The 16,820-nt window shown below is 35.1% G+C and overlaps 1 protein-coding gene and 1 non-coding gene across 8 annotated transcripts in view; both read left to right on the forward strand.

The window, feature by feature from the left end:
* The window catches only part of Cop1 (COP1 E3 ubiquitin ligase), a 169,878-nt gene that overhangs the window by 134,083 nt on the left and 18,975 nt on the right, over nucleotides 1-16,820 (forward strand). The gene's annotated exons all lie outside the window — the stretch shown is intronic.
* Nucleotides 12,406-12,546, forward strand: LOC114092492 (small Cajal body-specific RNA 3). The gene has a single exon (XR_003582747.2). It is a non-coding gene; the product is annotated as a small Cajal body-specific RNA 3 (non-coding RNA).

Consider the following 16,820-nt stretch of genomic DNA (forward strand, 5'->3'; position numbering starts at 1 on the left):
AAATAGGGAGCCTACACCCTGGGAACAAATCTTTACTCCTCACACTTCAGATAGAGCCCTAATATCCAGAGTATACAAAGAACTCAAAAAATTAGACAATAAGAAAACAAACAACCCAATCAACAAATGGGCCAAGGACTTGAACAGACACTTCTCAGAGGAGGACATACAGTCAATCAACAAGTACATGAAAAAATGCTCACCATCTCTAGCTGTCAGAGAAATGCAAATCAAAACCACCCTAAGATACCATCTCACTCCAGTAAGATTGGCAGCCATTATGAAGTCAAACAACAAGTGCTGGCGAGGATGTGGGGAAAAGGGTACACTTGTACATTGCTGGTGGGACTGCAAATTGGTGCAGCCAATTTGGAAAGCAGTATGGAGATTTCTTGGAAAGCTGGGAATGGAGCCACCATTTCACCCAGCTATTCCCCTTCTCCGTCTATTCCCTAAAGACCTAAAAAGAGCATGCTACAGGGACACTGCTACATCGATGTTCATAGCAGCACAATTCACAATAGCAAGACTGTGGAACCATCCTTGATGCCCTTCAATAGACGAATGGATAAAAAAAAAATGTGGCATTTATACACAATGGAGTATTACTCTGCATTAAAAAATGACAAAATCATAGAATTTGCAGGGAAATGGATGGCATTAGAGCAGATTATGCTAAGTGAAGCTAGCCAATCCCTAAAAAACAAATGCCAAATGTCTTCTTTGATATAAGGAGAGTAACTAAGAACAGAGTAGGGACAAAGAGCAGGAGAAGAAGATTAACATTAAACAGGGATGAGAGGTGGGAGGGAAAGGGAGAAAGAAGGGAAATTGCATGGAAATGGAAGGAGACCCTCAGGGTTATACAAAAGTACATACAAGAGGAAGTGAGGGGAAAGGGAAAAATAATACAAGGGGGAGAAATGAATGACAGTAGAGGGGGTAGAGAGAGAAGAGGGGTGGGGAGGGGAGGGGGGATAGTAGAGGATAGGAAAGACAGCAGAACACAACAGACACTAGTATGGCAATATGTAAATCAATGGATGTGTAACTGATGTAATTCTGCAATCTGTATATGGGGTAAAAATGGGAGTTCATAACCCACTTGAATCAAAGTGTGAAATATGATATATCAAGAAATTTGTCATGTTTTGAACAACAATAAAAAATTTAAAAAAAATCAGTTAACGAAATATGTGAATATATATCTCAGGGAGAAAAGGAGAAGGGTAAGGATCTGTATTTTGGAAAGTTTCATAAATGTCCTTGGGAAATTATATGAACAGGCAAGTTTGAGAAAGATGAATCATGCTCCCACTCGAAGAAGGTCATGTTACACATAGCAGCCAGGAGACCTAAATGGTTCTCAGGCATCTGCAAGCAGGAACAATTGTATTATATTCCTGAGTCTGTTGGATATTGCTACACCCTCATCCACTTAAGCAGACACAAAACCAAAAAATAAAACAGGACCTTTTTCTTTTCTTCAATTAAAAAATAATTATTATCTCTAAATTACATGGACTTCTCACACTTGCAAGCTATTTCTTATCCTTAATTCCTTAGTAAACACTGGAATAGACAAGAGAGGAGTTTCTTTCTTTCTTCAACTGTTTCTCTTTTTCCTTTTATCTTTCCTCTCCTTTCTTCTTTTCTCTAGCTGGATGGTTTGTAACACTTTAGAAAATTTTCCTGACTGGAAGAGGGCCAATCTGAATGAACTCTTATCTGTCTTGGGAGAGGAAGGAAAGAAGATTCTGAGCATGGACCCTGACTTCCAGGAAGACTGTGGCTCCCATCTTCTCCTAAATGCCCCACTCTTCTTTCCCACTGTCCAGACTAGAGAAGGGCAGGAAAGGAAAAAAGGGAGGAGACAAGCAGGTGGTGGAAAACTGAGGCAACCCTTTTAGTTACTTCTTTCTTAAAGTAAATTTACACAAAATATAAATATTCCATATCTTTAATGTCCACTATCGTGTGGATAGCTTCCAGGAAAACATTTGTTGCATTAGATACTTCATAGTGAATGTTGTAATTAAATCAACAAAATATGATTTATAGAGCTTGCTTGTTGACATTTTAAATATTTCATTGTTATTTTTATACTTACTATAATGGAACTTATTAGAATGATTCTTACATATTTTTCTCATAAATCCTTTTTAAAAAATAGTATCTCTTCTAGATATGCCAATTTTGAAGCATAGAATTGACACAGATCTTTGTTTGCTTTTTTGTTGTTGTTGTTCTGCCTTTTTGAGAGAAAAAAGAAATATTGATCGGAGAATGCATTCTAATTATGCCATTAGCCTGAACTTTCATTATTTCACATCATGTCTAAAAGCATCCAAAATACTTTGAAATTTCAGTTTGATTTCTGTGTGTTTATATTTTGACAGTTCCTACCAAATTTCCATAGTAGTAATAGAGGGAAAGAAAGTGGATATCAAATATAATTTATTTGAACATTAAGGTTTTTAATTAATACTGTTTGAATTTGTTAAATATGCTGAAGTGTACAGAATGGGAAAACGTGATTTTTTTTCCTAAATGAATAAAAATGCATTTCATCAATAACACAGAATTAAACAAGCAAAAATATATTTTTGGCCTAAAAAGTAGATGGCAACTTTAAAAGTGTTTCCTTCTTATTTTAACTTATATTCTATTTGGGTGAAAGAAAGATACTTTTGTATTTTACTGGTACAGTCTCACATTAACCCTTATTGTTCTGAGGACACTTTACTGTATGGATGTGACATCACCCTGAGTTGCAGAGTGAAACTGTTAAGTCTGAATACATGTGAGTGAATAGTTAGGAAGATATATGCCTCACTTCTTTTAGTGCTGTGTCTTTCTAGTTGATAAGTGTTAGTTACTTTTTTTAAATAAGCATGAGGTTTTGTTTAGTTGTATCAGCATTTGCATTTGAATTATGCCACTTCTCACTATGCTTACTAAGTTATACAAGTTGTAATCAGAAGAATGAAAACAAATCTAAGTATCCACAAGCTTCCTCCTCAGCCTTCAGTATTTGATCCATGTAAATGATATTAATTCAACAGACTCTTCTTTATCCCTGTATCATTTGTGCCTCAAAGTTACATTTTCCCACATAATAAAGAACTTTTAGAATATAAAGAATAAAGAAAATTAACTTGTAATTCTATCACTTGAACATCACTGTAGTTGGTGTTTAGATGTTTGTCCTTCTTGTTTTTAGACTACCTTTTAAAAATCAGTTTTACAGCATAGGTATATTTCTGATGTAAAATTCTATAAGTGGGAAAAATATGGATCAGAGGATCCAAAACTATTTTAACTCTTGATATCTGTTTGTTATTTTGATATGTAGAAAATAAGTTTCCAATTTTGTTAACCGTGCCAGCATTTGTTATGGGGGAATGGAGAGAGAGTGAGATAAAGGGATAAGAATATTTGTGTATATATATATTTCTATTTGCATGTAGTTCTGGTGCTTGCTATTGATCCTTGGAAAAGTTTTTTATCCTGAGTTTACTTCTTCATTTCTAAAGTCAGTACTTAGAAGTACTCTTAAGTACTTCTAAGAGTTAATTGGGAAATAAATGACATCATGCATTTGAAACATTTATACATAATATGTTTTCAATAAATGGTAGTTGCTACAGTGTATAAGAATTAAGAAATTAACATATATCCTGTCTTCATCTTGCTTGGTATTTTATATAAGTTATTCAGACTTATTCCTGTATTTCTAGCCAGAAGGAACTGTGTGCACATAGACTTTGAGAATGTGAAAAAGTAGAGTATGTTTGGAGCTGCTAAGATGTAGCTGGATAGGTGAGAGATGAAACTCACTAATTAGTAATTAAGTGACATTAGACATCATATCATCTATGTGGGAAGAACATTAATGGTCCAGCATTTGAAATGAAATGTTAATGCACAAAGAGCATCTAACAGATGTCTTTGTCTTTGCATTCCCCTGATGATTACCACTATTTTACCACTCCTTTTAAAACACACATACACACACACACAGTTGAGAAACATGTAACATGTACTTAAGACAAACTAACATTTAATTTTTAAAAATATTTTTAGTTGTCGATGGACCTTTTATTTATTTATATGCAGTGCTGAGAATCGAACCCAGTGCCTCATGCATGCTAGACAAGCATTCTACCTACCACTGAGCTACAACCCCAAGCCTCCTTTAATTTTAATGTTGACCCATTTCATAATTTTTTTTATAACTTTCCCTTGAGGTATCTGTTTAACCTTAGAGTTATTGTGGAATGTGTTGCTTAATGTCTGTTTTGGGGGATTCTCCAGATACCTTCATTTTGTTGATTTTTAGTGTTTGTTGTGATCTGAGAAATATATTGTATGTTTTCTAGTCTTTTAAGCTTAATGTTTGTTACAAAGTCTTTAACATGGTCTAGCTTGGTGGATGTTCTATAGGCATTTGAAAAGAATATACTTTTGTTACTTAGACTATACTGTAAATATCAATTACAAGTTGGTTGACAGTGGTTTACAATTTTCTGTCTTCTTACTAGTTTTCTGATTAGATGTTTTGTCAGTTAAAAGTTGGGTATTGAAATCTCACAATTAATTTTTCTAATTATTTTTTCCCACAATTGATCTAGCTTTTACTTTATTTATTTGTGTTCTATTGTTCAGTGCATTTTTAATTGTTATTGTTACCTAATCATTCACCTGATCTTTTACATGCATCTGACACATGTGAAAAGTATGTTTAAGCCAAATTAGCATTCTAATAATGAGCCAAGAGAGTTGCTGTAGAAATTCAAATAATACAGGCTCTTGTATTGATTTATTATCATGTGGAAAAACCCTGTTTTTTTCCCAATTTTTATGAAGTACAGTCCTATTTTTGGTATTTCATAAATTTAAAATCAAATTTAGTTAACTCAAATTTTAGCCACTGAAGACTAGAGTCTTACAAATGTAAACACACACACACACATATACATATATATACATACATACATACATACATATATTTTCCCACAAATTTTATCTTTCTATAAATCTTGAATGCATTAAATCCTATGCCACCTTCCACTATTTGATGGTTTCATCATCCCCTGCCGTTTTTCTTAAGAGTTCCAGGCTTATATATATTGTTTAAAGCCTATCATTGATGCCCCAGTGATTACAGAATAACATTTAAGCTTTTTTATGTGACCTTTTATGTGCCTTCATCACACCACCACCTACTTCTCCAGCATGGTCATGTCTCACTTGCATAGGAACATTTGACACTCTGGCAACACTGAACTGAGTCTATATCTTCAGATACTGTGCTGTTTTATTGTGTTTACATCTTTGTGCCTTTGATCTTACTGCTAAATGTGTCGAGACACCCTTTTTTTGCTGATCTTCTTTGTTGCTTATGATGTGCCAATAGGCTGGTAGCGCTGTAAGTACAGTATTTGAGTTTTGTAGCCACAGAAATATTTAGTGTGTTCATTAGGTGTATGACTATCATTAGATTGGCAATTTTGGCCATCGTAGGAATCATTTTATCACTGGGTATAGTGGTGCATGCCAGTAATCCCAGTGACTTCTGGAGGCTAAGATAAGAGGATCACTAGTTCAAGACCAACTTGGGCAACTTAATGAGAAGACCTTGTCAAAACAAAAAATAAAACCCCCAGTTTAAAAAAAAAAAAAAAAAAGGGAAGGAGGGAATCATTTATATCACATATCTAATGGGGGTGTCTTTAAAACTTTTGAACACATGCTGACAGGGAAATCCTGCTTAACAGAGCAGCCTGTTATATTTTTCAATAATTCTACCTCTTGCTAAGTTGTCCCAGAAGAACAGGGCTAATCTCTTCTCTCCATTCACCTGGTAAACGTTGTATCCACATAATGGGTAATGTTTGGTAGTTTGTAGTTCTACATGTTCTCAACGTTTTCTGAATTCAATGTTATTGTGATAATTCACTCTTTACCTCTATTTTACTTGAATCCTATGGGGGTATAATGTCAACTTGAAAATTAGCCACTGAAGACTAGAGTCTTACAAATTTGTTTTCAAAATTGTATCATACAAAGTTATACTGATTTCAAACATTTTACTATCATGGACTAATTTAGAATATGAGAATAAGATAATGAAAGAAAAGAGAATTTATACATAAACTGTATTTGTATGGATATTAACCCATACAAATGGTTTCCCATTCTTTCTTAGTTTAAATTCTCATAGGTTTTCATTTGTGAAGTTAATTTTTCCACTACATTGCCATTAAGACTATGTAATTCAAAATCTAATATTATTATAGTATTTTCAAAAATTTTATGTAGAATCATAAAAGGTTTTTTTAAATAAAAATAAGCTTTATATGCACTCATTCTCAACTAAACTCAAAAGCTTCCTAAGGTTAAAAACCCTTGTCTTTTATTTATTGCTATTCTCTGGGCCTTGTATAAGATTTGGTAAATGGGTACTGGGTACTCAGTTTAAAAAATAAAAAAAAATTAAGTGAATGAATCTTCTCCACTTCCCTCTCACCTGCCCCCTGCCCAAAAGCAAAAATATGCAGATTTCTCTTTCTTATTATGCAGTATTTGTAGACAGCTTTCAACATCTAGACTAGTGTTTTTCAAAAATAGTCTGCTGATGATCTACTTCAGAATTAATAATTACCTGATATACATATTAAAATTCAAATTTCTAAACCCTAAACTTATTAAATCAGAGTTTCTCTAGTTAAAACCGATGGGAGCCGGGCACATGCCTCAAATCCCACCAACTCAGGAGGCTGAGACAGGAGGATCATAAATTTGAGGCCAGCCTCAACAGCTTAGTAAGACCCTGTGTCAAAATAAAAAATAAATAAAAAGAATTGGGGATGTGGCTCAGTGGTAAAGTGCCCCTGGGTTTAAAAATATATATATATTTTAAAAGGGACCTCCTTTTCATTGTTATTATGGAACTAATAATTCCCTTCTTTTGCTTTGTGAAAGTGCCTCAAATTACATGGGAGAAGCAAAGGTCCTGTTCATGTCCCATCCAGTCTTGAGCCCATCTGTGAAAATGTACAGGGCCAATAGTGTTCCCATCTGGGAAGAGAAAATGCCAAAGTGTTTCCAACAATGACCTCTACAGACCTAGTCTTCCTTTCATAGGATTAACTAGATAATGTCACAGACTCTTCAAAGAGGACCACATCAGGGGTGCTCTCCATGGTCTCTTTATCGCATTAAAGATGTGAGACCAAATTCAAGAGAGATATCAGATAATAGGCTGGGATTCTTATTGGTCTACTCGGGCAAAAACAAAGGCTGGAAATTCTGGTGCTGTTTGTAGTAAACCAGGATCTTAAAGTTGAGTCAAAGATCTGTTTCCTAAAAGGCACTACATCCTGATATTTAATCAATCAAGTTCAACCAAACATTTACCAGTATATTATAAAGGATGCAACTCAGGATGGCCACATGGAAGAGATGCATTGTGTTAGTGTGCTTTCTGTAGCTGTCACAAAATACATGAGAAAATGAACTTACAGGAGGAAAGATTTATCTTGGCTCCTGCTTTTAGAGGTTTCAGTCTATGGTTGATTGGCTGCCGTGTTTCTGGTGAGGCAGAACATCATGACAGAAGGGCATAGTGAAGCAGAGCTGTTCACCTTATGACATCTGGGAAGCAAGAGACAGAAAGAGAAGGGTCAGGGAACAAAACATTCCCTTCAAAGGGAGCTGCTTACTTCTTACTATCTTTATCTGCCCCACCTCCTAATAGCCCATTTATTTGTGGAATTATCAATGGGCTAATCCATTGATGAGGATTTTAATAATCATTAACCCTCATAACCCAGTCATTTCCCAAAAGCCCCACCTCTGAACACTGCTGTATTGGGGAATCAAGCTTTCAACACATGAGCCTCTGGGAGACATTTCAGACTGTGCTCTATCCTGTAACATGCATAGAGCCTCCATGCCCTCTTTGGTTGTGCCACTCTCCCAAAACCCCAGTCTGTTCACCAGTGTGGAAGCTCTGTTCACCAGTGTGGAAGTTCCCTGTGTTAGCTCACTTTCTACTACTCTGTAAATATACCTAATAGTTAAATTTAAAAGAGGAAAACCTTATTTGGCTCACAGGTTTAGAGGTTTCAGTCCATGGTTTGTTAGCCCATCACTTTGGGGCTTATGGCAGTGTAGCACATCATGGCAGGAGCCTGTGGTAGAAAAATCTGCTCACCTCATGGCGAAAAAAGACCAGTGTCCCGCATCCCCAGTGACCTAATGCCCTCCCACTCGGCCCCACCTCCAAAAGTTTCCACAGCTGCTGGTAGAAAAATGCTGGTGATCAGGCCTTTGACACAAGTCTTTGGAAGACATTTTAGATTAAAACTGTAGCACTTCCTGTGGGAATGTAAACCAGGAAATCATGAATGTGGTTAAAATAAAGCAAGAACAGTTTTATACGGGTACAGAATAGATTTGTAAGTCAGGAACACAGGCTCGCTTGATTAGACTAAAAGAAAATGGACTTGGGCTTGTATTAAGTCCAGTAATTGGAAACTGACACAAATAGGAGTGATTGTAAATTCTGCAGTTCAATTAGAATATCCAAGTCAAGAGAGCAAAACTGGTCACTGTTGATATTTCTCAAACCTTACAAGGTAATGTTAGATTCCAGAAATTGTTCTCCCTGTGTAAACAGTTCCCAATATCATGTCTACGTGGAAATTTACCCCATCAGTAAAATTTCTAAGACTTAGGAAAGGATTTTTCTCTTTTTTAGTAATCTGCAGCCATTTTGATTTTTGTTACCAGTCATCGTATATGTTTTCATCAGCTTTCCATCACTGTTCTGAAATACACTAGATAATTAACTTGCAAAGAGAAAAGGCTTATTTAGGCTCACAGTTTTAGAGGTTCCAGTCTGTGACACAGTTAACTGCTTTGGACCTCTTGTGGATGTGTTAGATGGCCATTGTTGAAAGCTTATGATGGAGCAAACTGCCCACCTAATGTCCAAGAAGATAAAAGAGAAAGAGGAAGGGACTGGAGTCCCACTGTCCTCTTCAAGAGACCAGCAGTAAGGACTCCCTGTAGGCTCCTCCTCCCAAAGATTCCAATTCCTTTCAGCAGTTGCCACCTGGGGACCAGGCCTCTAACACAAGAGCCTTGGATGAGACAGTCAAGATCCAAACTACAGCAATATGTAATAATATGCTATAAAATAACTTTTTGAGCTTGTTTCTCAATGTGCATTTGCTTAATATTGTTCATTTAACACATTAAATTTTATCTGATTAATTAAATTTTCATAGACCCAAATGACAAAAAAGAAGCACTTGCTCTAAAGCTATAAATATAGCAAGTAAGGTCAATTTAAAACAAGCAGTAGGCTCTTTGGGATTCTATTCTGCATGATAAAAAGAAACTTATTACAAAATGTTATTCTTTTGATTTTTTTTTTCTTTTAACATTTGATGTATAAGCATCTTTGTTTCCTTCTGCCTTTGTCATTGTTAAGTCATTTAAGCCTTAAAGTCTAGAATTATTGTATCTCTGTATTTTCTAATTATTCAACAAATAACAATAATGCTTTCTTTAAAATATTTCTTTATTTGTTCTTTTTCTTTGCTTTCTCGTCTTCCCATGCATGTTCCTTCCCTCAAATTATTTCCAACCACTTTATGTCCCCTTCAGACTGTCTTTGTGTATTCCTACCAAACATCCTTCATCTTTATAGAGAGAAAACATTGCTGTTACGTAACTTCATTGATCTCAAGTCATTCAGAAAACTTTCCTTTTTTTGGTGCCCAGGATTGAACCTAGGGCCTTGTGCATTTGAGGCAAGCACTCTACCAACTGAGCTATATCCCCAGCCCCTCTGAAAACTTTCTTGCAAATTCAACATTTGCATGTAACTCTAGGTTGTACACAGGCTGCCATTAAAAATTAGAGGAAATTTTGATAAATGTTATTACACAAGCTTGGCAATTATTTCACCTATTTCACTTCAGAGAATTTTAACTAATTTTAAAATTAAATTTAAAATTGTGTCCACCCTCCTCCTCATTAAATACTGTTCTTTAGAAAACCCAAAACCAATAGAAAAAAAATTTTCAAAGCTCAAATTTCAAATAGTAATTAATTAGGAAGTCAGCCTTTAAATACGTATAGATTTATCACAAATGTGGTTTTAAATGCTGTTCGTTTCTTATCCTCTCCACTCTACTCCACTCATGTGTTTTGCATTTAGGCATCATAACTGTTACTTACATTCAAGATTGTCCATAATTAGACGTAATGCCACTTGTTTAACATTACTTCTCTTTCCAGCACATATTATCTACTCCATTGAGGAATTTTTTTCATTATTTCATACAATTCCCATTTCTGCTGCTAACTTGTATTCATATTGTTACTCAGAATATATCTATATTGCCTTGTCCTCTTACTTCTGCTCTTTTAAGTTCTGTTGTCCTTCCCAGACACAATCCCTGCTTTTCTATTCCTCCTTTAAACACTTAGTCTTCTTCATTTATGACTTCTCATAGTTGCTGATGTAGCTATAGTATGCACTTTACCAGCTAGCTGCCATTCAGATATTCTCTAATAATTGTCAGTTGTACATCATTGGTGTTGCCCCATTTACATTTCTTGCTCCCATTTTGAGAACAAAAATATACTAGCAGCTACCAAAGTAGCTTTATTTAAGATCACATCTAAGTATTATTTTTATATGTTTAATCACTTTCATAAAATCGTAAATATGCTGAATAGAATGATACACTAGATTGATTCTAATGATTGTTGCTTGAGATAACTGTCCTTTAAGTTATAAACAAATTTAAGTTATTGTATATTTAGTAAGAATAGCTCCCGTTTGTTTGGTGTATCCAGCCAGTTACTTTTTTTAGGAAGGTGCTGTAGGGAAGAATAGATTTTTTTTTTTTTCTTACCCATTACTGGGTTCATGGTTGAAACCCACATAATAAAACAGGTTAATGAGAGAAAAATACGTCAAGCTATTTAATAGATCTTTGTAATACAGGAACCTTCAGAAATGAAGACTTAAAGAAACAGGTAAATTTGTATATTTTTATTCTTAGGTTTGATGAAGAGATAGATAGCCCTGGAGCTGTATATTTGAATGACAAAATGATGTGACTTAATGGTAATAAAATAGGAGCAATATAGCATTGCCTGTTGATTCAGATTCTTCGCTGGGGCTCTATATCAGAAATATGGACATTTCTTTTCTCTGGGTAAAGGGTGGGCACCTCTGGAAGAAGGGTCTTCTGACCTGCTTCAGAGGAAAGTCTGAGGATGCTTTTATGGTCTGCTTCATGCAAGAAGGGCAGGAGGTCAGTGAGAACTTCCCACGTCTGCTCTTTCCTTAAATGGCAAGGTGCAATATTTTGGAGTAGGGAATTGTACACCTCATCAGTGTTCTACTGTGTCTTCTTGTTTGTTTGTTTTTTTTATTTATATATGACAGCAGAATGCATTACAATTTTTATTACACATATAGAGCACAATTTTTCATATCTCTGGTTGTATACACGTATATTTATACCAGTTCGTGTCTTCACACCTGTACTTTGAATAATAATGATCATCACATTCCACCATCATTAATAACCCCATTCTCCCTCCCTTCCCCTACTGTATTTTCTTGAATACACACAAAGACTCCGGTATCTAAGATGATCTCTTTTATAGATGAAAAATTTGAGTCTTTAAAAGGAGTAAGTAGTTAAGCAGTAGAACCAAATTGTTGATCCAAGTATTTATTTCGTAAATTCATTGCTTTTTCTACTTTTACTAGGTATCCCTAAAATAGTACAAAACTATAAATAGCTAGCTATATCAGTATTCTAGAGGAAATTTGCAAAATCACCCTTAGAAATAAACAGTTCTGTGTTCAGAGGCTCTTTTTAATATTCATCAGCAGCACAGTCTTTTTTCCCCTATCTTCTATGTCATTCTAAGCATATTGTTCTCAAGCCTTATTCAGGATATCCAGGGACCAGAGATTCTGACATGTGACGCAGGTCAAAGTTGTCTGGAGGTAATATTTGAGTTCTGTGTAGCAGGAATAATTATATTGACTAGGGCTGCTTGGTGAGAAGACTTTGGAAAGCATAGGAATGCAGGAGGATATGGTGAATACATGTGTTTTTGTGTTTGGCAGTCCTTCTTGTACGTGTTCTATGGGTAACCTTTTCTCTATACAAATCACTTTGACTTTGTATACTAAAGTGTCTTTTTAATAGTTCTTTCTTATCTGAATCTCGTTTTTTTTTCCAAACTTGTTTGAATATATTAACGTGCATTTAAATGAAAATTCTATGTAGTTAAAAAACTGGAACATGAATAGCCAAATAACAAAAGTCAGGTCATCATATAATAAAACACACCAAAAATGGAAGCTGCAGGAACCAACCATGTAGACAAATGAAAAACTCCCCTTTGTCTACAGTTTGCAGCAGTCCTACATAAACATGGAGGTCTCTGTCTGACTTAAGACAGCTAGCTAAGTCTGATCGTTCCCCTCCGTACAACTTGAAAACTATCACTGTATACTGCTTTCCTGGCCATTTGGTTTAGTATCTCTGCCAGGTAAATAAATGAGATTATTGAAAAAATAGGCAACCAAGTAAAGTTATTTCTGCATCATTTTAATTATTTTGAGATATTTTATGTTTTTTGAAAGTAGGTATTACTATTTACTTATTTAAGGAACCTACAGTCAGGAAGTGGAATGAACGTAGAAATATTTTTCTTATGGACCGGATTGACTTATAAGTAAAGGTTATCAGTAATCATCTAAAACTGATTTATATGTAGAACAGCTGATTAGAGGTAGCTTTCATGAAATTTTTTCATTAAATTTTTTTTAACCAAGAAAGTAAATTTTTTTCCAAAATACATTTTATGTCATCTTTTAAGTCTGACCACAGTTCAAAGAAATGACCATTTCTAAGAAAAGCTGGATACAAGTGTTTGGATATGAGGTGTGTCCAAAAGCTCTTATTAATGCAGGAATATTCAGAGGCAAAATGATTAGATTATGAGAGCTGTAGAATGTAATTGGTCCCTCCCAGTTTGAATGGACTGATTGATAACTATAGGCAGGTAGAACATGACTAGAGGAGGTGTGTCACTGAGGGCAAGGGTACATCTTTCTCTAGGACATCTTCCTCTCTCCCCCTCCCCTTCTCTCTACCTTCTTTCATAATCTGCTTCCTGATCCACCATGAGCTAAGTAGTGTTCCTCTACTGGACCCTTCACCCCATGAGGTTCTGTCCTACCTGGGGCCCAGAGCAGTAGTCAGCCCTCTATGTTCTGAGTCCTGAAACTGTGAGCCCCAAAGAAACTTTTCCTCCTCTAAGTAGTTGTTCTCAGTTGTTTTGGTCACAGCAAGCAAAAGCTGACTAAAACACCAAGTATTTACTTCTTGGTATTGAATTTGAAATCTTGGTTTTTCAGACTGTTCTGCTAAGTTGGTGAGGGGAGGGGTAAGGATAGGAGCTAAATGGCCTTTCTAATGCACTGAGGTGTGATACATAGCAGATAAGTTCCTGCTAGTTTTATCTAGAATTAATTATATGAAAATCCTTGTTTATGATTCTGAAACCCCCATATTTCTTACCCTGAGTGGTTTTTGCACCATAGAGTTGTAATGTGAGTAGCTTTATTTTTCTAGGCTCATTAAAAATTCCTAGTTTACTCTGTTCTTTATTTCAGTGAACCTTATCAGATTTTCTACTCACTCCATTTATTTTTTTCTGTGTTTTTGAATAATAAAATTAAAATCTACATCCAAGACCCTTCACTAAAATGACCTCTAAATATCAGTAACTTAAATATTATTTAAGTGTAATTCAAAGGAAAATTATGCCTTGTGACCAAAATGATCTTAACTTATGTTTACAAATATATTTGAGTAGTATCTTCACCACTGTTGTTACTTTTTAGAATGCCTCAGTGAAGAAAAAGAAATATAGTATTTTCCCTTTGTTTCTTATTTCTTAAATCCTTTCGCAGTGCCTTTCTTTTTTGAGTCTCCTTGCTACCATGCCCTTCAGTTTGTTCTCACATGGATCTGGATGTGTATTTCTTCACCCTTTCTGGCCAAATCTTAGCTATGTGCCTCTCAGCTATCTTCTCCACAAACCCCTCTGAAATTATTATGTAAAATCTACTCAAACCAGATATGTGAATATAGGAACCAAATGATCCTCATATATGTAACAAATCAGAGCTAATGACTTTCATCAGAGGAGAGCCTATTTGAAAGTAAAGTGTTTGGCACACTGTACCAAAGCCATTATTTACATAGCCTGCTCTGCTTTATGGTTTGTGGGAGCTTTGGCTTTGATCCTCACAAAATGAACTTTAAATCTTATGATAATATAGAGATGGTTGTTTATTATTATATTTACTATTATGCTTATAATTATAATTAAGAGAACAAAAGAAACCATAGCTACTTTTATGGGGAAGGAATAATTATAAGCTAAAATCAGGGACAATCAGGTATGTAAGTAGTACAGCTATACCAGTTTTTATGATAGGTTTCTATCTGTACTTGTTAAAAATTTTTAACACCCATCTCTGAGAACACCTTATGTCATGCATACTATAATTATGAATGCAAGTTTCTCTGAGACCCAAATAAAAACAAGAAGTCTTAACAGGAGGAAAAAAAGAAAAAGATGAAGGGCAGGAAGGAAATGGGACAGAATCTGGTTATTCTGGTGGAGGTAGATTCTCCATTGAGGTAGGTCTTTCTTTTCCCTTCTATGTGTGTGTTTATGTCTGTCTGTCTACACACACACTTCATTCTGAAGTAACAGGTGTGATTTCAACTGTTTTGAAATCTTTACATTTTTAAGGTATTCAGTTAGCCTTTCAAAACATTAAACTCATAGATGCCCTATAAAAAAAAAAAACAGAGCTTGGGCTGGGGTTATGGCTCAGCAATAGAGCTCTCTCCTCGGATGTGCGAGGTCCTGGGTTTGATCCTCAGCACCACATAAAAATAAATAGAAAAAATAAAGATTATGTTCAACTTCCACTAAAAAATAAATATTAAAAACAAAACAGAGCTCACTAGACTAACCTGTATGTATATGTCCATTTATCTAGAGAGAACTGTCCATACCAAATTATTTTTAAAGAATGTTGAGGGGTTTTGTTTGTTTGTTTGTTTGTTTGTTTTTTGAGGGTGGGAATACCAGAGATTGAACGCAGAGGCACTTAACTACTGAGCCACATTCCCAGTCCTTTTTTATTTTTATTTTGAGATAGGATCTTACTAAGTTGTTTTGGTCCATGCTAAATTGCTGAGGCTGGCTTTGAACTTGATCCTCCTGCCTTAGCCTCCATCCCAAGCCTCTGGGAATACAGGTGTGCACACCACATCCAGCAAGAATGCTAATTTTATATTTATTTAGTAGAGATAAATTCCAATGATAAAATTCAGGAGCTTGTGGTTTCTGTTTATTTTCATGATTATATTATGCCTAGAGCAACATCAGTTTGCCATAAAAGATCTGTTTCACCTTGTCTTAGAATGATGTAAAAAGTCTTCAGTATGAACTATTTACATTGTTTATTCAGAAAAATCTTAAAAATTTTGGAATTGAAGATATTGTAAGGCACCAAATCTAGAAATCCTTTTGATTAGCAGTGTAAATCAATTTTCCCACTTGTTAGATTTATTGTAAGAGCAGATATTTGTCTGAAATTCAGTCAAAAAAATGGAAGTATAATAATTTACTAAAAGAAGGATCCTTGCTGGGATTGTGGGTCAGCGGTAGAGCACTCGCCTAGCATGTACAAGGTGCCGAGTTCGATCCTCAGTAACACATAAAAATAAAATAGGGGTATTGTGTTCAACTAAAACTAAAAAAAAAAAAAAATGTGTATGTATGTGTGTGTGATTATATAAATTAATCCATTCTACCAAAGATTGTGACTTACCCATTTTATTCATAATCATCTTGATAGTTTAAAATGAGAAGGGATTCATATCATCCTAAGCAGGGATACCTAAGTGGAAAGGGAAGAGAGAATTTGTGTTTAAAGGATGCTTTTGAAAGTGTTCCCTTATGATTAAAAAAAACTCCAGGATCCAGGATCTCAAATTGGAATGGGAGAGGGGAGCTAAGTCCTATATTCTGACTATGAACACTTCCTACTACTTGGTTCTGTGGCCAAGCCCTTTCTTTAAGTGATAGCCCCTAAATCATACAAAGATAAATAAAAAATCAAATTTTGCATATTTAATAAAGCATTTAGGAATTTAACTGTATGAAATTTGACATATAGTGTGTGAGAACTGAGGCACTCTTGCACATGTTAAATACTTGTCTCAGACTCCTTTCTTCTTCTGTTCCCATTTAGTAAATTCAGGATGTGCCCAGACATGTGATAAGCTCCCTCAGTCAATATTATACAAACCAGCACTAGTGTATTTATCAGACTACACAAGTAGATTCCTGGCTTTGCTATTCCTTAGCTGAGTATATGAATTTGGAGAAGTTATTTAATCTCATTGGATAGTTGTGCAGATTAAGTGAAATAATCCAGTAAAGCTCTAGCCAAGTAACTGGCTTAAAAGTGTTCAATAAATGGTTGTGATAATGACAGAAATTTTGAGACAGACCCTTACCATGTTGCTCAGGCTGATTTCAAACTTGTGTGCAGAGGTGATCCTCCCATTTCAGCACCCCAGGTAACTGGGGCTACAGGGTGTCTTTTCCTAATATCTCTTTAAGATAGTGAAATGAGACATAAAGTTCATTTATTGTCTGTCTTCAAACAACTA

This window comes from Marmota flaviventris, chromosome 12 (genome assembly GCF_047511675.1).
Source record: "Marmota flaviventris isolate mMarFla1 chromosome 12, mMarFla1.hap1, whole genome shotgun sequence".
Taxonomy (NCBI): domain Eukaryota; kingdom Metazoa; phylum Chordata; class Mammalia; order Rodentia; family Sciuridae; genus Marmota; species Marmota flaviventris.